Source organism: Salmo salar, chromosome ssa03 (assembly GCF_905237065.1).
Source record: "Salmo salar chromosome ssa03, Ssal_v3.1, whole genome shotgun sequence".
In the NCBI taxonomy this organism is placed as follows: Eukaryota; Metazoa; Chordata; class Actinopteri; order Salmoniformes; family Salmonidae; genus Salmo; species Salmo salar.
Genome location: NC_059444.1, coordinates 4,545,134 through 4,570,257, shown reverse-complemented (window position 1 = coordinate 4,570,257; position 25,124 = coordinate 4,545,134). Strand labels below are relative to the sequence as shown.

The window sequence follows — 25,124 nt, the reverse complement described above, 5'->3', positions numbered from 1 at the left end:
AACTACAGACCGACTAACAGACGGTACTAACGGAGAACTACAGACCGACTAACAGACGGTAGATACTAACGGAGAACTACAGACCGACTAACAGACGGTACTAACGGAGAACTACAGACCGACTAACAGACGGTACTAACGGAGAACTACAGACCGACTAACAGACGGTAGATACTAACGGAGAACTAGAGACCGACTAACAGACGGTAGATACTAACGGAGAACTAGAGACCGACTAACAGACGGTAGATACTAACGGAGAACTACAGACCGACTAACAGACGGTACTAACGGAGAACTACAGACCGACTAACAGACGGTACTAACGGAGAACTACAGACCGACTAACAGACGGTAGGTACTAACGGAGAACTACAGACCGACTAACAGACGGTAGATACTAACGGAGAACTACAGACCGACTAACAGACGGTACTAACGGAGAACTACAGACCGACTAACAGACGGTAGATACTAACGGAGAACTACAGACCGACTAACAGACGGTAGATACTAACGGAGAACTACAGACCGACTAACAGACGGTAGATACTAACGGAGAACTACGGACCGACTAACAGACGGTAGATACTAACGGAGAACTACAGACCGACTAACAGACGGTAGGTACTAACGGAGAACTACAGACCGACTAACAGACGGTAGATACTAACGGAGAACTACAGACCGACTAACAGACGGTAGATACTAACGGAGAACTACAGACCCGACTAACAGACGGTAGATACTAACGGAGAACTACAGACCGACTAACAGACTGTAGATACTAACGGAGAACTAGAGACCGACTAACAGACGGTAGATACTAACGGAGAACTACAGACCGACTAACAGACGGTAGATACTAACGGAGAACTACAGACCGACTAACAGACGGTAGATACTAACGGAGAACTACAGACCGACTAACAGACGGTAGATACTAACGGAGAACTACAGACCGACTAACAGACGGTAGATACTAACGGAGAACTACAGACCGACTAACAGACGGTAGGTACTAACGGAGAACTAGAGACCGACTAACAGACGGTAGATACTAACGGAGAACTAGAGACCGACTAACAGACGGTAGGTACTAACGGAGAACTACAGACCGACTAACAGACGGTAGATACTAACGGAGAACTACAGACCGACTAACAGACGGTAGATACTAACGGAGAACTAGAGACCGACTAACAGACGGTAGATACTAACGGAGAACTAGAGACCGACTAACAGACGGTAGATACTAACGGAGAACTAGAGACCGACTAACAGACGGTAGGTACTAACGGAGAACTACAGACCGACTAACAGACGGTAGGTACTAACGGAGAACTAGAGACCGACTAACAGACGGTAGGTACTAACGGAGAACTAGAGACCGACTAACAGACGGTAGGTACTAACGGAGAACTACAGACCGACTAACAGACGGTAGGTACTAACGGAGAACTACAGACCGACTAACAGACGGTAGATACTAACGGAGAACTACAGACCGACTAACAGACGGTACTAACGGAGAACTACAGACCGACTAACAGACGGTACTAACGGAGAACTACAGACCGACTAACAGACGGTACTAACGGAGAACTAGAGACCGACTAACAGACGGTAGGTACTAACGGAGAACTACAGACCGACTAACAGACGGTAGGTACTAACGGAGAACTACAGACCGACTAACAGACGGTAGGTACTAACGGAGAACTACAGACCGACTAACAGACGGTAGATACTAACGGAGAACTACAGACCGACTAACAGACGGTAGATACTAACGGAGAACTACAAACCGACTAACAGACGGTACTAACGGAGAACTACAGACCGACTAACAGACGGTACTAACGGAGAACTACAGACCGACTAACAGACGGTACTAACAGAGAACTACAGACCGACTAACAGACGGTACTAACGGAGAACTGGAGACCGACTAACAGACGGTAGATACTAACGGAGAACTAGAGACCGACTAACAGACGGTAGATACTAACGGAGAACTACAGACCGACTAACAGACGGTAGATACTAACGGAGAACTACAGACCGACTAACAGACGGTAGATACTAACGGAGAACTACAGACCGACTAACAGACGGTAGATACTAACGGAGAACTACAGACCGACTAACAGACGGTAGATACTAACGGAGAACTACAGACCGACTAACAGACGGTAGATACTAACGGAGAACTACAGACCGACTAACAGACGGTAGATACTAACGGAGAACTACAGACCGACTAACAGACGGTAGATACTAACGGAGAACTAGAGACCGACTAACAGACGGTAGGTACTAACGGAGAACTACAGACCGACTAACAGACGGTAGGTACTAACGGAGAACTACAGACCGACTAACAGACGGTAGGTACTAACGGAGAACTAGAGACCGACTAACAGACGGTAGGTACTAACGGAGAACTACAGACCGACTAACAGACGGTAGATACTAACGGAGAACTACAGACCGACTAACAGACGGTAGATACTAACGGAGAACTAGAGACCGACTAACAGACGGTAGATACTAACGGAGAACTAGAGACCGACTAACAGACGGTAGATACTAACGGAGAACTAGAGACCGACTAACAGACGGGGTACTAACGGAGAACTACAGACCGACTAACAGACGGTAGGTACTAACGGAGAACTAGAGACCGACTAACAGACGGTAGGTACTAACGGAGAACTAGAGACCGACTAACAGACGGTAGGTACTAACGGAGAACTACAGACCGACTAACAGACGGTAGGTACTAACGGAGAACTACAGACCGACTAACAGACGGTAGATACTAACGGAGAACTACAGACCGACTAACAGACGGTACTAACGGAGAACTACAGACCCGACTAACAGACGTAGGTACTAACGGAGAACTACAGACCGACTAACAGACGTGGTACTAACGGAGAACTAGAGACCCGACTAACAGACGGTAGGTACTAACGGAGAACTACAGACCGACTAACAGACGGTAGGTACTAACGGAGAACTACAGACCGACTAACAGACGGTAGGTACTAACGGAGAACTACAGACCGACTAACAGACGAGTACTAACGGAGAACTACAGACCGACTAACAGACGGTACTAACGGAGAACTACAGACCGACTAACAGACGGTACTAACGGAGAACTACAGACCCGACTAACAGACGGTACTAACGGAGAACTGGAGACCGACTAACAGACGGTAGATACTAACGGAGAACTAGAGACCGACTAACAGACGGTAGATACTAACGGAGAACTAGAGACCGACTAACAGACGGTAGGTACTAACGGAGAACTACAGACCGACTAACAGACGGTACTAACGGAGAACTAGAGACCGACTAACAGACGGTAGGTACTAACGGAGAACTACAGACCCGACTAACAGACGCTAGATACTAACGGAGAACTACAGACCGACTAACAGACGGTAGGTACTAACGGAGAACTACAGACCGACTAACAGACGGTACTAACGGAGAACTAGAGACCGACTAACAGACGGTAGGTACTAACGGAGAACTACAGACCGACTAACAGACGGTAGGTACTAACGGAGAACTACAGACCGACTAACAGACGGTAGGTACTAACGGAGAACTACAGACCGACTAACAGACGGTAGATACTAACGGAGAACTACAGACCGACTAACAGACGGTAGATACTAACGGAGAACTACAGACCGACTAACAGACGGTACTAACGGAGAACTACAGACCGACTAACAGACGGTACTAACGGAGAACTACAGACCGACTAACAGACGGTACTAACGGAGAACTGGAGACCGACTAACAGACGGTAGGTACTAACGGAGAACTGGAGACCGACTAACAGACGGTAGATACTAACGGAGAACTAGAGACCGACTAACAGACGGTAGATACTAACGGAGAACTAGAGACCGACTAACAGATGGTAGGTACTAACGGAGAACTACAGACCGACTAACAGACGGTACTAACGGAGAACTAGAGACCGACTAACAGACGGTAGGTACTAACGGAGAACTACAGACCGACTAACAGACGCTAGATACTAACGGAGAACTACAGACCGACTAACAGACGGTAGGTACTAACGGAGAACTACAGACCGACTAACAGACGGTACAAACGGAGAACTACAGACCGACTAACAGACGGTTGATACTAACGGAGAACTACAGACCGACTAACAGACGGTAGATACTAACGGAGAACTACAGACCGACTAACAGACGGTACTAACGGAGAACTACAGACCCGACTAACAGACGGTACTAACGGAGAACTACAGACCGACTAATAGACGGTAGATACTAACGGAGAACTACAGACCGACTAACAGACGGTACTAACGGAGAACTACAGACCGACTAACAGACGGTAGATACTAACGGAGAACTACAGACCGACTAACAGACGGTACTAACGGAGAACTACAGACCGACTAACAGACGGTAGATACTAACGAAGAACTACAGACCGACTAACAGACGGTAGATACTAACGGAGAACTACAGACCGACTAACAGACGGTAGATACTAACGGAGAACTACAGACCGACTAACAGACGGTAGATACTAACGGAGAACTACAGACCCGACTAACAGACGGTAGGTACTAACGGAGAACTACAGACCGACTAACAGACGGTAGGTACTAACGGAGAACTACAGACCCGACTAACAGACGGTAGGTACTAACGGAGAACTACAGACCGACTAACAGACGGTAGGTACTAACGGAGAACTACAGACCGACTAACAGACGGTAGGTACTAACGGAGAACTACAGACCGACTAACAGACGGTAGGTACTAACGGAGAACTACAGACCCGACTAACAGACGGTAGATACTAACGGAGAACTACAGACCCGACTAACAGACGGTAGATACTAACGGAGAACTACAGACCGACTAACAGACGGTAGATACTAACGGAGAACTACAGACCCGACTAACAGACGGTAGATACTAACGGAGAACTACAGACCGACTAACAGACGGTACTAACGGAGAACTACAGACCGACTAACAGACGGTACTAACGGAGAACTACAGACCGACTAACAGACGGTACTAACGGAGAACTGGAGACCGACTAACAGACGGTAGATACTAACGGAGAACTGGAGACCCGACTAACAGACGGTAGATAGTAACGGAGAACTACAGACCGACTAACAGACGGTAGGTACTAACGGAGAACTAGAGACCGACTAACAGACGGTAGATACTAACGGAGAACTACAGACCGACTAACAGACGGTAGATACTAACGGAGAACTAGAAACCGACTAACAGACGGTTGATACTAACCGAGAACTACAGACCGACTAACAGACGGTAGGTACTAACGGAGAACTAGAGACCCGACTAACAGACGGTACTAACGGAGAACTACAGACCGACTAACAGACGGTAGGTACTAACGGAGAACTAGAGACCGACTAACAGACGGTACTAACGGAGAACTACAGACCGACTAACAGACGGTAGATACTAACGGAGAACTAGAGACCGACTAACAGACGGTAGGTACTAACGGAGAACTACAGACCGACTAACAGACGGTAGGTACTAACGGAGAACTACAGACCGACTAACAGACGGTACTAACGGAGAACTACAGACCCGACTAACAGACGGTACTAACGGAGAACTACAGACCGACTAACAGACGGTAGGTACTAACGGAGAACTACAGACCGACTAACAGACGGTAGGTACTAACGGAGAACTACAGACCGACTAACAGACGGTAGATACTAACGGAGAACTACAGACCGACTAACAGACGGTAGATACTAACGGAGAACTACAGACCGACTAACAGACGGTAGATACTAACGGAGAACTAGAGACCGACTAACAGACGGTAGATACTAACGGAGAACTACAGACCGACTAAAAGACGGTAGATACTAACGGAGAACTAGAGACCGACTAACAGACGGTAGATACTAACGGAGAACTACAGACCGACTAACAGACGGTAGATACTAACGGAGAACTACAGACCGACTAACAGACGGTAGGTACTAACGGAGAACTACAGACCGACTAACAGACGGTAGGTACTAACGGAGAACTACAGACCGACTAACAGACGGTACTAACGGAGAACTACAGACCGACTAACAGACGGTACAAACGGAGAACTACAGACCGACTAACAGACGGTAGATACTAACGGAGAACTACAGACCGACTAACAGACGGTACTAACGGAGAACTACAGACCGACTAACAGACGGTACTAACGGAGAACTACAGACCGACTAACAGACGGTAGATACTAACGGAGAACTAGAGACCGACTAACAGACGGTAGATACTAACGGAGAACTAGAGACCGACTAACAGACGGTAGATACTAACGGAGAACTACAGACCGACTAACAGACGGGTACTAACGGAGAACTACAGACCCGACTAACAGACGGGGTACTAACGGAGAACTACAGACCGACTAACAGACGGTAGGTACTAACGGAGAACTACAGACCGACTAACAGACGGTAGATACTAACGGAGAACTACAGACCCGACTAACAGACGGTACTAACGGAGAACTACAGACCGACTAACAGACGGTAGATACTAACGGAGAACTACAGACCGACTAACAGACGGTAGATACTAACGGAGAACTACAGACCGACTAACAGACGGTAGATACTAACGGAGAACTACGGACCGACTAACAGACGGTAGATACTAACGGAGAACTACAGACCGACTAACAGACGGTAGGTACTAACGGAGAACTACAGACCGACTAACAGACGGTAGATACTAACGGAGAACTACAGACCGACTAACAGACGGTAGATACTAACGGAGAACTACAGACCGACTAACAGACGGTAGATACTAACGGAGAACTACAGACCGACTAACAGACTGTAGATACTAACGGAGAACTAGAGACCCGACTAACAGACGGTAGATACTAACGGAGAACTACAGACCGACTAACAGACGGTAGATACTAACGGAGAACTACAGACCGACTAACAGACGGTAGGTACTAACGGAGAACTACAGACCGACTAACAGACGGTAGGTACTAACGGAGAACTAGAGACCGACTAACAGACGGTAGGTACTAACGGAGAACTACAGACCGACTAACAGACGGTAGATACTAACGGAGAACTACAGACCGACTAACAGACGGTAGATACTAACGGAGAACTAGAGACCGACTAACAGACGGTAGATACTAACGGAGAACTAGAGACCGACTAACAGACGGTAGGTACTAACGGAGAACTAGAGACCGACTAACAGACGGTAGGTACTAACGGAGAACTAGAGACCGACTAACAGACGGTAGGTACTAACGGAGAACTAGAGACCGACTAACAGACGGTAGGTACTAACGGAGAACTAGAGACCGACTAACAGACGGTAGGTACTAACGGAGAACTACAGACCGACTAACAGACGGTAGGTACTAACGGAGAACTACAGACCGACTAACAGACGGTAGATACTAACGGAGAACTACAGACCCGACTAACAGACGGTACTAACGGAGAACTACAGACCGACTAACAGACGGTACTAACGGAGAACTAGAGACCGACTAACAGACGGTAGGTACTAACGGAGAACTACAGACCGACTAACAGACGGTAGGTACTAACGGAGAACTACAGACCCGACTAACAGACGGTAGGTACTAACGGAGAACTACAGACCGACTAACAGACGGTAGATACTAACGGAGAACTACAGACCGACTAACAGACGGTAGATACTAACGGAGAACTACAAACCGACTAACAGACGGTACTAACGGAGAACTACAGACCGACTAACAGACGGTACTAACGGAGAACTACAGACCGACTAACAGACGGTACTAACAGAGAACTACAGACCGACTAACAGACGGTACTAACGGAGAACTGGAGACCGACTAACAGACGGTAGATACTAACGGAGAACTAGAGACCGACTAACAGACGGTAGATACTAACGGAGAACTACAGACCGACTAACAGACGGTAGATACTAACGGAGAACTACAGACCGACTAACAGACTGTAGATACTAACGGAGAACTAGAGACCGACTAACAGACGGTAGATACTAACGGAGAACTACAGACCGACTAACAGACGGTAGATACTAACGGAGAACTACAGACCGACTAACAGACGGTAGATACTAACGGAGAACTACAGACCGACTAACAGACGGTAGATACTAACGGAGAACTACAGACCGACTAACAGACGGTAGATACTAACGGAGAACTACAGACCGACTAACAGACGGTAGATACTAACGGAGAACTAGAGACCGACTAACAGACGGTAGGTACTAACGGAGAACTACAGACCGACTAACAGACGGTAGGTACTAACGGAGAACTACAGACCGACTAACAGACGGTAGGTACTAACGGAGAACTAGAGACCGACTAACAGACGGTAGGTACTAACGGAGAACTACAGACCGACTAACAGACGGTAGATACTAACGGAGAACTACAGACCGACTAACAGACCGTAGATACTAACGGAGAACTAGAGACCGACTAACAGACGGTAGATACTAACGGAGAACTAGAGACCGACTAACAGACGGTAGATACTAACGGAGAACTAGAGACCGACTAACAGACGGTACTAACGGAGAACTACAGACCGACTAACAGACGGTAGGTACTAACGGAGAACTAGAGACCGACTAACAGACGGTAGGTACTAACGGAGAACTAGAGACCGACTAACAGACGGTAGGTACTAACGGAGAACTACAGACCGACTAACAGACGGTAGGTACTAACGGAGAACTACAGACCGACTAACAGACGGTAGATACTAACGGAGATCTACAGACCGACTAACAGACGGTACTAACGGAGAACTACAGACCGACTAACAGACGGTACTAACGGAGAACTACAGACCGACTAACAGACGGTACTAACGGAGAACTAGAGACCGACTAACAGACGGTAGGTACTAACGGAGAACTACAGACCGACTAACAGACGGTAGGTACTAACGGAGAACTACAGACCGACTAACAGACGGTAGGTACTAACGGAGAACTACAGACCGACTAACAGACGGTAGATACTAACGGAGAACTACAGACCGACTAACAGACGGTAGATACTAACGGAGAACTACAAACCGACTAACAGACGGTACTAACGGAGAACTACAGACCGACTAACAGACGGTACTAACGGAGAACTACAGACCGACTAACAGACGGTACTAACAGAGAACTACAGACCGACTAACAGACGGTACTAACGGAGAACTGGAGACCGACTAACAGACGGTAGATACTAACGGAGAACTAGAGACCGACTAACAGACGGTAGATACTAACGGAGAACTAGAGACCGACTAACAGACGGTAGGTACTAACGGAGAACTACAGACCGACTAACAGACGGTACTAACGGAGAACTAGAGACCGACTAACAGACGGTAGGTACTAACGGAGAACTACAGACCGACTAACAGACGCTAGATACTAACGGAGAACTACAGACCGACTAACAGACGGTAGGTACTAACGGAGAACTACAGACCGACTAACAGACGGTACTAACGGAGAACTAGAGACCGACTAACAGACGGTAGGTACTAACGGAGAACTACAGACCGACTAACAGACGGTAGGTACTAACGGAGAACTACAGACCGACTAACAGACGGTAGGTACTAACGGAGAACTACAGACCGACTAACAGACGGTAGATACTAACGGAGAACTACAGACCGACTAACAGACGGTAGATACTAACGGAGAACTACAGACCGACTAACAGACGGTACTAACGGAGAACTACAGACCGACTAACAGACGGTACTAACGGAGAACTACAGACCGACTAACAGACGGTACTAACGGAGAACTGGAGACCGACTAACAGACGGTAGGTACTAACGGAGAACTGGAGACCGACTAACAGACGGTAGATACTAACGGAGAACTAGAGACCGACTAACAGACGGTAGATACTAACGGAGAACTAGAGACCGACTAACAGATGGTAGGTACTAACGGAGAACTACAGACCCGACTAACAGACGGTACTAACGGAGAACTAGAGACCGACTAACAGACGGTAGGTACTAACGGAGAACTACAGACCGACTAACAGACGCTAGATACTAACGGAGAACTACAGACCGACTAACAGACGGTAGGTACTAACGGAGAACTACAGACCGACTAACAGACGGTACAAACGGAGAACTACAGACCGACTAACAGACGGTTGATACTAACGGAGAACTACAGACCGACTAACAGACGGTAGATACTAACGGAGAACTACAGACCGACTAACAGACGGTACTAACGGAGAACTACAGACCGACTAACAGACGGTACTAACGGAGAACTACAGACCGACTAATAGACGGTAGATACTAACGGAGAACTACAGACCGACTAACAGACGGTACTAACGGAGAACTACAGACCGACTAACAGATGGTAGATACTAACGGAGAACTACAGACCGACTAACAGACGGTACTAACGGAGAACTACAGACCGACTAACAGACGGTAGATACTAACGAAGAACTACAGACCGACTAACAGACGGTAGATACTAACGGAGAACTACAGACCGACTAACAGACGGTAGATACTAACGGAGAACTACAGACCGACTAACAGACGGTAGATACTAACGGAGAACTACAGACCGACTAACAGACGGTAGGTACTAACGGAGAACTACAGACCGACTAACAGACGGTAGGTACTAACGGAGAACTACAGACCGACTAACAGACGGTAGGTACTAACGGAGAACTACAGACCGACTAACAGACGGTAGGTACTAACGGAGAACTACAGACCGACTAACAGACGGTAGGTACTAACGGAGAACTACAGACCGACTAACAGACGGTAGGTACTAACGGAGAACTACAGACCGACTAACAGACGGTAGATACTAACGGAGAACTACAGACCGACTAACAGACGGTAGATACTAACGGAGAACTACAGACCGACTAACAGACGGTAGATACTAACGGAGAACTACAGACCGACTAACAGACGGTAGATACTAACGGAGAACTACAGACCGACTAACAGACGGTACTAACGGAGAACTACAGACCGACTAACAGACGGTACTAACGGAGAACTACAGACCGACTAACAGACGGTACTAACGGAGAACTGGAGACCGACTAACAGACGGTAGATACTAACGGAGAACTGGAGACCGACTAACAGACGGTAGATAGTAACGGAGAACTACAGACCGACTAACAGACGGTAGGTACTAACGGAGAACTAGAGACCGACTAACAGACGGTAGATACTAACGGAGAACTACAGACCGACTAACAGACGGTAGATACTAACGGAGAACTAGAAACCGACTAACAGACGGTTGATACTAACCGAGAACTACAGACCGACTAACAGACGGTAGGTACTAACGGAGAACTAGAGACCGACTAACAGACGGTACTAACGGAGAACTACAGACCGACTAACAGACGGTAGGTACTAACGGAGAACTAGAGACCGACTAACAGACGGTACTAACGGAGAACTACAGACCGACTAACAGACGGTAGATACTAACGGAGAACTAGAGACCGACTAACAGACGGTAGGTACTAACGGAGAACTACAGACCGACTAACAGACGGTAGGTACTAACGGAGAACTACAGACCGACTAACAGACGGTACTAACGGAGAACTACAGACCGACTAACAGACGGTACTAACGGAGAACTACAGACCGACTAACAGACGGTAGGTACTAACGGAGAACTACAGACCGACTAACAGACGGTAGGTACTAACGGAGAACTACAGACCGACTAACAGACGGTAGATACTAACGGAGAACTACAGACCGACTAACAGACGGTAGATACTAACGGAGAACTACAGACCGACTAACAGACGGTAGATACTAACGGAGAACTAGAGACCGACTAACAGACGGTAGATACTAACGGAGAACTACAGACCGACTAAAAGACGGTAGATACTAACGGAGAACTAGAGACCGACTAACAGACGGTAGATACTAACGGAGAACTACAGACCGACTAACAGACGGTAGATACTAACGGAGAACTACAGACCGACTAACAGACGGTAGGTACTAACGGAGAACTACAGACCGACTAACAGACGGTAGGTACTAACGGAGAACTACAGACCGACTAACAGACGGTACTAACGGAGAACTACAGACCGACTAACAGACGGTACAAACGGAGAACTACAGACCGACTAACAGACGGTACTAACGGAGAACTACAGACCGACTAACAGACGGTAGGTACTAACGGAGAACTACAGACCGACTAACAGACGGTAGGTACTAACGGAGAACTACAGACCGACTAACAGACGGTAGGTACTAACGGAGAACTACAGACCGACTAACAGACGGTAGGTACTAACGGAGAACTACAGACCCGACTAACAGACGGTAGGTACTAACGGAGAACTACAGACCGACTAACAGACGGTAGGTACTAACGGAGAACTACAGACCGACTAACAGACGGTAGATACTAACGGAGAACTACAGACCGACTAACAGACGGTAGATACTAACGGAAAACTACAGACCGACTAACAGACGGTACTAACGGAGAACTACAGACCGACTAACAGACGGTACTAACGAGAACTACAGACCGACTAACAGACGGTAGGTACTAACGAGAACTACAGACCGACTAACAGACGGTAGGTACTAACGGAGAACTACAGACCGACTAACAGACAGTAGATACTAACGGAGAACTACAGACCGACTAACAGACGGTAGATACTAACGGAGAACTACAGACCGACTAACAGACGGTACTAACGGAGAACTACAGACCGACTAACAGACGGTAGATACTAACGGAGAACTACAGACCGACTAACAGACGGTACAAACGGAGAACTACAGACCGACTAACAGACGGTAGGTACTAACGGAGAACTACAGACCGACTAACAGACGGTAGGTACTAACGGAGAACTACAGACCGACTAACAGACGGTAGGTACTAACGGAGAACTACAGACCCGACTAACAGACGGTAGGTACTAACGGAGAACTACAGACCGACTAACAGACGGTAGGTACTAACGGAGAACTACAGACCGACTAACAGACGGTAGGTACTAACGGAGAACTACAGACCCGACTAACAGACGGTAGATACTAACGGAGAACTACAGACCGACTAACAGACGGTAGATACTAACGGAGAACTACAGACCGACTAACAGACGGTTGATACTAACGGAGAACTACAGACCCGACTAACAGACGGTAGGTACTAACGGAGAACTACAGACCGACTAACAGACGGTAGGTACTAACGGAGAACTACAGACCGACTAACAGACGGTAGGTACTAACGGAGAACTACAGACCGACTAACAGACGGTAGGTACTAACGGAGAACTACAGACCGACTAACAGACGGTAGGTACTAACGGAGAACTACAGACCCGACTAACAGACGGTAGGTACTAACGGAGAACTACAGACCGACTAACAGACGGTAGATACTAACGGAGAACTACAGACCGACTAACAGACGGTAGATACTAACGGAGAACTACAGACCGACTAACAGACGGTAGATACTAACGGAGAACTACAGACCGACTAACAGACGGTAGATACTAACGGAGAACTACAGACCGACTAACAGACGGTAGTACTAACGGAGAACTACAGACCGACTAACAGACGGTACTAACGGAGAACTACAGACCGACTAACAGACGGTACTAACGGAGAACTGGAGACCGACTAACAGACGGTAGGTACTAACGGAGAACTACAGACCGACTAACAGACGGTAGGTACTAACGGAGAACTACAGACCGACTAACAGACGGTAGGTACTAACGGAGAACTACAGACCGACTAACAGACGGTAGGTACTAACGGAGAACTACAGACCGACTAACAGACGGTAGATACTAACGGAGAACTACAGACCGACTAACAGACGGTAGATACTAACGGAGAACTACAGACCGACTAACAGACGGTACTAACGGAAAACTACAGACCGACTAACAGACGGTACTAACGGAGAACTACAGACCGACTAACAGACGGTACTAACGAGAACTACAGACCGACTAACAGACGGTAGGTACTAACGGAGAACTACAGACCGACTAACAGACGGTAGATACTAACGGAGAACCACAGACCGACTAACAGACGGTACTAACGGAGAACTACAGACCGACTAACAGACGGTAGATACTAACGGAGAACTACAGACCGACTAACAGACGGTACAAACGGAGAACTACAGACCGACTAACAGACGGTAGGTACTAACGGAGAACTACAGACCGACTAACAGACGGTAGGTACTAACGGAGAACTACAGACCGACTAACAGACGGTAGGTACTAACGGAGAACTACAGACCGACTAACAGACGGTAGGTACTAACGGAGAACTACAGACCGACTAACAGACGGTAGGTACTAACGGAGAACTACAGACCGACTAACAGACGGTAGGTACTAACGGAGAACTACAGACCGACTAACAGACGGTAGATACTAACGGAGAACTACAGACCGACTAACAGACGGTAGATACTAACGGAGAACTACAGACCGACTAACAGACGGTAGATACTAACGGAGAACTACAGACCGACTAACAGACGGTAGATACTAACGGAGAACTACAGACCGACTAACAGACGGTTGATACTAACGGAGAACTACAGACCGACTAACAGACGGTAGATACTAACGGAGAACTACAGACCGACTAACAGACGGTACTAACGGAGAACTACAGACCGACTAACAGACGGTAGATACTAACGGAGAACTACAGACCGACTAACAGACGGTAGATACTAACGGAGAACTAGAGACCGACTAACAGACGGTAGATACTAACGGAGAACTACAGACCGACTAACAGACGGTAGGTACTAACGGAGAACTACAGACCGACTAACAGACGGTACTAACGGAGAACTACAGACCGACTAACAGACGGTAGATACTAACGGAGAACTACAGACCGACTAACAGACGGTAGATACTAACGGAGAACTACAGACCGACTAACAGACGGTACTAACGGAGAACTAGAGACCCGACTAACAGACGGTAGGTACTAACGGAGAACTACAGATCGACTAACAGACGGTAGATACTAACGGAGAACTACAGACCGACTAACAGACGGTACTAACGGAGAACTACAGACCGACTAACAGACGGTAGGTACTAACGGAGAACTACAGACCCGACTAACAGACGGTAGATACTAACGGAGAACTACGGACCGACTAACAGACGGTAGGTACTAACGGAGAACTACAGACCGACTAACAGACGGTAGGTACTAACGGAGAACTACAGACCGACTAACAGACGGTAGGTACTAACGGAGAACTACAGACCGACTAACAGACGGTAGGTACTAACGGAGAACTACAGACCGACTAACAGACGGTAGGTACTAACGGAGAACTACAGACCGACTAACAGACGGTAGGTACTAACGGAGAACTACAGACCGACTAACAGACGGTAGGTACTAACGGAGAACTACAGACCGACTAACAGACGGTAGATACTAACGGAGAACTACAGACCGACTAACAGACGGTAGATACTAACGGAGAACTACAGACCGACTAACAGACGGTACTAACGGAGAACTACAGACCGACTAACAGACGGTAGATACTAACGGAGAACTAGAGACCGACTAACAGACGGTAGATACTAACGGAGAACTACAGACCGACTAACAGACGGTAGATACTAACGGAGAACTACAGACCGACTAACAGACGGTAGATACTAACGGAGAACTACAGACCGACTAACAGACGGTAGATACTAACGGAGAACTACAGACCCGACTAACAGACGGTAGATACTAACGGAGAACTAGAGACCGACTAACAGACGGTAGATACTAACGGAGAACTACAGACCGACTAACAGACGGTAGATACTAACGGAGAACTACAGACCGACTAACAGACGGTAGATACTAACGGAGAACTAGAGACCGACTAACAGACGGTAGATACTAACGGAGAACTAGAGACCGACTAACAGACGGTACTAACGGAGAACTACAGACCGACTAACAGACGGTAGGTACTAACGGAGAACTACAGACCGACTAACAGACGGTAGGTACTAACGGAGAACTAGAGACCGACTAACAGACGGTAGGTACTAACGGAGAACTACAGACCGACTAACAGACGGTAGGTACTAACGGAGAACTACAGACCGACTAACAGACGGTAGATACTAACGGAGAACTACAGACCGACTAACAGACGGTAGATACTAACGGAGAACTACAGACCGACTAACAGACGGTAGGTACTAACGGAGAACTAGAGACCGACTAACAGACGGTAGGTACTAACGGAGAACTACAGACCGACTAACAGACAGTAGATACTAACGGAGAACTACAGACCGACTAACAGACGGTAGATACTAACGGAGAACTACAGACCGACTAACAGACGGTAGATACTAACGGAGAACTAGAGACCGACTAACAGACGGTAGATACTAACGGAGAACTAGAAACCGACTAACAGACGGTACTAACGGAGAACTACAGACCGACTAACAGATGGTAGGTACTAACGGAGAACTAGAGACCGACTAACAGACGGTAGGTACTAACGGAGAACTACAGACCGACTAACAGACGGTAGATACTAACGGAGAACTACAGACCGACTAACAGACGGTAGATACTAACGGAGAACTACAGACCCGACTAACAGACGGTACTAACGGAGAACTACAGACCGACTAACAGACGGTACTAACGGAGAACTAGAGACCGACTAACAGACGGTACTAACGGAGAACTAGAGACCGACTAACAGACGGTAGGTACTAACGGAGAACTACAGACCGACTAACAGACGGTAGATACTAACGGAGAACTACAGACCGACTAACAGACGGTACTAACGGAGAACTACAGACCGACTAACAGACGGTACTAACGGAGAACTGGAGACCGACTAACAGACGGTAGATACTAACGGAGAACTAGAGACCGACTAACAGACGGTAGGTACTAACGGAGAACTAGAGACCGACTAACAGACGGTAGGTACTAACGGAGAACTACAGACCCGACTAACAGACGGTAGTACTAACGGAGAACTAGAGACCGACTAACAGACGGTAGGTACTAACGGAGAACTACAGACCGACTAACAGACGGTAGGTACTAACGGAGAACTACAGACCCGACTAACAGACGGTACTAACGGAGAACTACAGACCGACTAACAGACGGTAGATACTAACGGAGAACTACAGACCGACTAACAGACGGTAGATACTAACGGAGAACTACAGACCGACTAACAGACGGTACTAACGGAGAACTACAGACCGACTAACAGACGGTACTAACGGAGAACTAGAGACCGACTAACAGACGGTACTAACGGAGAACTAGAGACCGACTAACAGACGGTAGGTACTAACGGAGAACTACAGACCGACTAACAGACGGTAGATACTAACGGAGAACTACAGACCGACTAACAGACGGTACTAACGGAGAACTACAGACCGACTAACAGACGGTGTACTAACGGAGAACTACAGACCGACTAACAGACGGTAGATACTAACGGAGAACTAGAGACCGACTAACAGACGGTAGGTACTAACGGAGAACTAGAGACCGACTAACAGACGGTAGGTACTAACGGAGAACTACAGACCGACTAACAGACGGTACTAACGGAGAACTAGAGACCGACTAACAGACGGTAGGTACTAACGGAGAACTACAGACCGACTAACAGACGGTAGATACTAACGGAGAACTACAGACCGACTAACAGACGGTACTAACGGAGAACTACAGACCGACTAACAGACGGTAGATACTAACGGAGAACTACAGACCGACTAACAGACGGTAGATACTAACGGAGAACTACAGACCGACTAACAGACGGTAGGTACTAACGGAGAACTACAGACCGACTAACAGACGGTAGGTACTAACGGAGAACTACAGACCGACTAACAGACGGTAGATACTAACGGAGAACTACAGACCGACTAACAGACGGTAGATACTAACGGAGAACTAGAGACCGACTAACAGACGGTAGATACTAACGGAGAACTACAGACCGACTAACAGACGGTAGATACTAACGGAGAACTACAGACCGACTAATAGACGGTAGATACTAACGGAGAACTACAGACCGACTAACAGACGGTAGATACTAACGGAGAACTACAGACCGACTAACAGACGGTAGATACTAACGGAGAACTACAGACCGACTAACAGACGGTAGGTACTAACGGAGAACTACAGACCCGACTAACAGACGGTAGGTACTAACGGAGAACTACAGACCGACTAACAGACGGTAGGTACTAACGGAGAACTACAGACCGACTAACAGACGGTAGATACTAACGGAGAACTACAGACCGACTAACAGACGGTAGATACTAACGGAGAACTACAGACCGACTAACAGACGGTTGATACTAACGGAGAACTACAGACCGACTAACAGACGGTAGGTACTAACGGAGAACTACAGACCGACTAACAGACGGTAGGTACTAACGGAGAACTACAGACCGACTAACAGACGGTAGGTACTAACGGAGAACTACAGACCGACTAACAGACGGTAGGTACTAACGGAGAACTACAGACCGACTAACAGACGGTAGGTACTAACGGAGAACTACAGACCGACTAACAGACGGTAGGTACTAACGGAGAACTACAGACCGACTAACAGACGGTAGATACTAACGGAGAACTACAGACCGACTAACAGACGGTAGATACTAACGGAGAACTACAGACCCGACTAACAGACGGTAGATACTAACGGAGAACTACAGACCCGACTAACAGACGGTAGATACTAACGGAGAACTACAGACCGACTAACAGACGGTACTAACGGAGAACTACAGACCGACTAACAGACGGTACTAACGGAGAACTACAGACCGACTAACAGACGGTACTAACGGAGAACTGGAGACCGACTAACAGACGGTAGGTACTAACGGAGAACTACAGACCGACTAACAGACGGTAGGTACTAACGGAGAACTACAGACCCGACTAACAGACGGTAGGTACTAACGGAGAACTACAGACCGACTAACAGACGGTAGGTACTAACGGAGAACTACAGACCGACTAACAGACGGTAGATACTAACGGAGAACTACAGACCGACTAACAGACGGTAGATACTAACGGAGAACTACAGACCGACTAACAGACGGTACTAACGGAGAACTACAGACCGACTAACAGACGGTACTAACGGAGAACTACAGACCGACTAACAGACGGTACTAACGAGAACTACAGACCGACTAACAGACGGTAGGTACTAACGGAGAACTACAGACCGACTAACAGACGGTAGATACTAACGGAGAACCACAGACCCGACTAACAGACGGTACTAACGGAGAACTACAGACCGACTAACAGACGGTAGATACTAACGGAGAACTACAGACCCGACTAACAGACGGTACAAACGGAGAACTACAGACCGACTAACAGACGGTAGGTACTAACGGAGAACTACAGACCCGACTAACAGACGGTAGGTACTAACGGAGAACTACAGACCGACTAACAGACGGTAGGTACTAACGGAGAACTACAGACCGACTAACAGACGGTAGGTACTAACGGAGAACTACAGACCGACTAACAGACGGTAGGTACTAACGGAGAACTACAGACCGACTAACAGACGGTAGATACTAACGGAGAACTACAGACCGACTAACAGACGGTAGATACTAACGGAGAACTACAGACCGACTAACAGACGGTTGATACTAACGGAGAACTACAGACCGACTAACAGACGGTAGATACTAACGGAGAACTACAGACCGACTAACAGACGGTACTAACGGAGAACTACAGACCGACTAACAGACGGTAGATACTAACGGAGAACTACAGACCGACTAACAGACGGTAGATACTAACGGAGAACTAGAGACCGACTAACAGACGGTAGATACTAACGGAGAACTACAGACCGACTAACAGACGGTAGGTACTAACGGAGAACTACAGACCGACTAACAGACGGTACTAACGGAGAACTACAGACCGACTAACAGACGGTAGATACTAACGGAGAACTACAGACCGACTAACAGACGGTAGATACTAACGGAGAACTACAGACCGACTAACAGACGGTACTAACGGAGAACTAGAGACCGACTAACAGACGGTAGGTACTAACGGAGAACTACAGATCGACTAACAGACGGTAGATACTAACGGAGAACTACAGACCGACTAACAGACGGTACTAACGGAGAACTACAGACCGACTAACAGACGGTAGATACTAACGGAGAACTACAGACCGACTAACAGACGGTAGATACTAACGGAGAACTACGGACCGACTAACAGACGGTAGGTACTAACGGAGAACTACAGACCGACTAACAGACGGTAGGTACTAACGGAGAACTACAGACCGACTAACAGACGGTAGGTACTAACGGAGAACTACAGACCGACTAACAGACGGTAGGTACTAACGGAGAACTACAGACCGACTAACAGACGGTAGGTACTAACGGAGAACTACAGACCCGACTAACAGACGGTAGGTACTAACGGAGAACTACAGACCGACTAACAGACGGTAGGTACTAACGGAGAACTACAGACCCGACTAACAGACGGTAGATACTAACGGAGAACTACAGACCGACTAACAGACGGTAGATACTAACGGAGAACTACAGACCGACTAACAGACGGTACTAACGGAGAACTACAGACCGACTAACAGACGGTAGATACTAACGGAGAACTAGAGACCGACTAACAGACGGTAGATACTAACGGAGAACTACAGACCGACTAACAGACGGTAGATACTAACGGAGAACTACAGACCGACTAACAGACGGTAGATACTAACGGAGAACTACAGACCGACTAACAGACGGTAGATACTAACGGAGAACTACAGACCGACTAACAGACGGTAGATACTAACGGAGAACTAGAGACCGACTAACAGACGGTAGATACTAACGGAGAACTACAGACCGACTAACAGACGGTAGATACTAACGGAGAACTACAGACCGACTAACAGACGGTAGATACTAACGGAGAACTAGAGACCGACTAACAGACGGTAGATACTAACGGAGAACTAGAGACCGACTAACAGACGGTACTAACGGAGAACTACAGACCGACTAACAGACGGTAGGTACTAACGGAGAACTACAGACCGACTAACAGACGGTAGGTACTAACGGAGAACTAGAGACCGACTAACAGACGGTAGGTACTAACGGAGAACTACAGACCGACTAACAGACAGTAGATACTAACGGAGAACTACAGACCGACTAACAGACGGTAGATACTAACGGAGAACTACAGACCGACTAACAGACGGTAGATACTAACGGAGAACTACAGACCGACTAACAGACGGTAGGTACTAACGGAGAACTAGAGACCGACTAACAGACGGTAGGTACTAACGGAGAACTACAGACCGACTAACAGACAGTAGATACTAACGGAGAACTACAGACCGACTAACAGACGGTAGATACTAACGGAGAACTACAGACCGACTAACAGACGGTAGATACTAACGGAGAACTAGAGACCGACTAACAGACGGTAGATACTAACGGAGAACTAGAAACCGACTAACAGACGGTACTAACGGAGAACTACAGACCGACTAACAGATGGTAGGTACTAACGGAGAACTAGAGACCGACTAACAGACGGTAGGTACTAACGGAGAACTACAGACCGACTAACAGACAGTAGATACTAACGGAGAACTACAGACCGACTAACAGACGGTAGATACTAACGGAGAACTACAGACCGACTAACAGACGGTACTAACGGAGAACTACAGACCGACTAACAGACGGTACTAACGGAGAACTAGAGACCGACTAACAGACGGTACTAACGGAGAACTAGAGACCGACTAACAGACGGTAGGTACTAACGGAGAACTACAGACCGACTAACAGACGGTAGATACTAACGGAGAACTACAGACCGACTAACAGACGGTACTAACGGAGAACTACAGACCGACTAACAGACGGTACTAACGGAGAACTGGAGACCGACTAACAGACGGTAGATACTAACGGAGAACTAGAGACCGACTAACAGACGGTAGATACTAACGGAGAACTAGAGACCGACTAACAGACGGTAGGTACTAACGGAGAACTACAGACCGACTAACAGACGGTACTAACGGAGAACTAGAGACCGACTAACAGACGGTAGGTACTAACGGAGAACTACAGACCGACTAACAGACGGTAGATACTAACGGAGAACTACAGACCGACTAACAGACGGTACTAACGGAGAACTACAGACCGACTAACAGACGGTAGATACTAACGGAGAACTACAGACCGACTAACAGACGGTAGATACTAACGGAGAACTACAGACCGACTAACAGACGGTACTAACGGAGAACTACAGACCGACTAACAGACGGTACTAACGGAGAACTAGAGACCGACTAACAGACGGTACTAACGGAGAACTAGAGACCGACTAACAGACGGTAGGTACTAACGGAGAACTACAGACCGACTAACAGACGGTAGATACTAACGGAGAACTACAGACCCGACTAACAGACGGTACTAACGGAGAACTACAGACCGACTAACAGACGGTACTAACGGAGAACTGGAGACCGACTAACAGACGGTAGATACTAACGGAGAACTAGAGACCGACTAACAGACGGTAGATACTAACGGAGAACTAGAGACCGACTAACAGACGGTAGGTACTAACGGAGAACTACAGACCGACTAACAGACGGTACTAACGGAGAACTAGAGACCGACTAACAGACGGTAGGTACTAACGGAGAACTACAGACCGACTAACAGACGGTAGATACTAACGGAGAACTACAGACCGACTAACAGACGGTACTAACGGAGAACTACAGACCGACTAACAGACGGTAGATACTAACGGAGAACTACAGACCGACTAACAGACGGTAGATACTAACGGAGAACTACAGACCGACTAACAGACGGTAGATACTAACGGAGAACTACAGACCGACTAACAGACGGTAGGTACTAACGGAGAACTACAGACCGACTAACAGACGGTAGATACTAACGGAGAACTACAGACCGACTAACAGACGGTAGATACTAACGGAGAACTAGAGACCGACTAACAGACGGTAGATACTAACGGAGAACTACAGACCGACTAATAGACGGTAGATACTAACGGAGAACTACAGACCGACTAATAGACGGTAGATACTAACGGAGAACTACAGACCGACTAACAGACGGTAGATACTAACGGAGAACTACAGACCGACTAACAGACGGTAGATACTAACGGAGAACTACAGACCGACTAACAGACGGTAGGTACTAACGGAGAACTACAGACCGACTAACAGACGGTAGGTACTAACGGAGAACTACAGACCGACTAACAGACGGTAGGTACTAACGGAGAACTACAGACCGACTAACAGACGGTAGATACTAACGGAGAACTACAGACCGACTAACAGACGGTACTAACGGAGAACTACAGACCGACTAACAGACGGTAGGTACTAACGGAGAACTACAGACCGACTAACAGACGGTAGGTACTAACGGAGAACTACAGACCGACTAACAGACGGTAGATACTAACGGAGAACTACAGACCGACTAACAGACGGTAGATACTAACGGAGAACTACAGACCGACTAACAGACGGTAGATACTAACGGAGAACTACAGACCGACTAACAGACGGTAGATACTAACGGAGAACTACAGACCGACTAACAGACGGTAGATACTAACGGAGAACTACAGACCGACTAACAGACGGTACTAACGGAGAACTACAGACCGACTAACAGACGGTAGGTACTAACGGAGAACTACAGACCGACTAACAGACGGTACTAACGGAGAGTCATTGTGCATCAAGCGTTATTTCTACCCCAAGTGCTGATCAAATCTGATTGGAAGTTGCTCTGGATAAAAACGTCTGCTAATGACAATGTTGTGTGTATAGTTATATTCAAAACAGAATAACGTACTCACCTAGTAGTAGTCCAAAACATTGCTCTTTCCAAGACATAGACTGACCAGGTGAAAGCTATGATCCCTTATTGATGTCACTTGTTAAATCCACTTTAAAAATCAGTGTAGATGAAAGGGGAAGAGACAGGTTGAAGAAGGATTTTTAAGCCCTGAGACAACTGAGACATGGATTGTGTATGTGTGACCATTCAGAGGGTGAACGGGCAATACAAAAAATATTTAAGTGTCTTTGAACAGGGTATGGTAGTAGGTGCCAGGTGCATCGGTTTGAGGGTGTCAAGAACTGCAACGCTGCTGGGTTTTTCCACGCTCAACAGTTTCCCCGAGTGGATCAAGAACGGTCCACCACCCAAAAGGACATCCAGCCAACTAGACACAACTGTGGGAAGCATTGGAGTCAACATGGGCCAGCGCTTGACACCTTGAAGTGTCCATGCCCTGACTAATTGAGACACTGTTCTGAGGGCAAAACAGGGTGCAACTCAACATTAGGAAGATGTTCCTAATGTTTTGTCCACTCCGTGTATACGGTTGTGTTTTTTTTTGTGTGAAGCAGAGAGCAAACTCACGTAGTAGTTGTCGTTGATCTGGACCATGGGAGCGTAAACGCAGGCGCCGAGACACCACCTCTATTAGAGAGAACATCTTGTCTGACGTCATCCTTCTCCCTTGATGCCTGAGGGAAAATGTATATATATATTTTTTTTAAAAGGTCAAATGTAGCCATTTTTATCTAAATGTTTTCTGGGTAACAATTAGCATCACCGTGATTGTTTTCATTTTTAGCAAAGAGCAATTTCTTAAGTAAGAATTTAGCTAAGACAGTTTGGGAGTGGTCTGAGTAGGGAGGGGAAAAGTGAAAATGTACTGTTATTGGCAGAGAGGTTTGAAACTCTTTCTTATTGGTCTA

At 47.3% G+C, this 25,124-nt stretch overlaps 1 long non-coding RNA gene across 1 annotated transcript in view; it reads right to left on the bottom strand.

The window, feature by feature from the left end:
- The window catches only part of LOC106596701 (NADH dehydrogenase [ubiquinone] flavoprotein 2, mitochondrial), a 51,281-nt gene extending 26,391 nt beyond the window's left edge, over nucleotides 1-24,890 (bottom strand). The window contains exon 1 of the long non-coding RNA XR_006769043.1: nucleotides 24,784-24,890. This is a non-coding gene — a long non-coding RNA (NADH dehydrogenase [ubiquinone] flavoprotein 2, mitochondrial). The remainder of the gene's footprint in view (nucleotides 1-24,783) is intronic.
- Nucleotides 24,891-25,124: the final 234 nt, after the last annotated feature.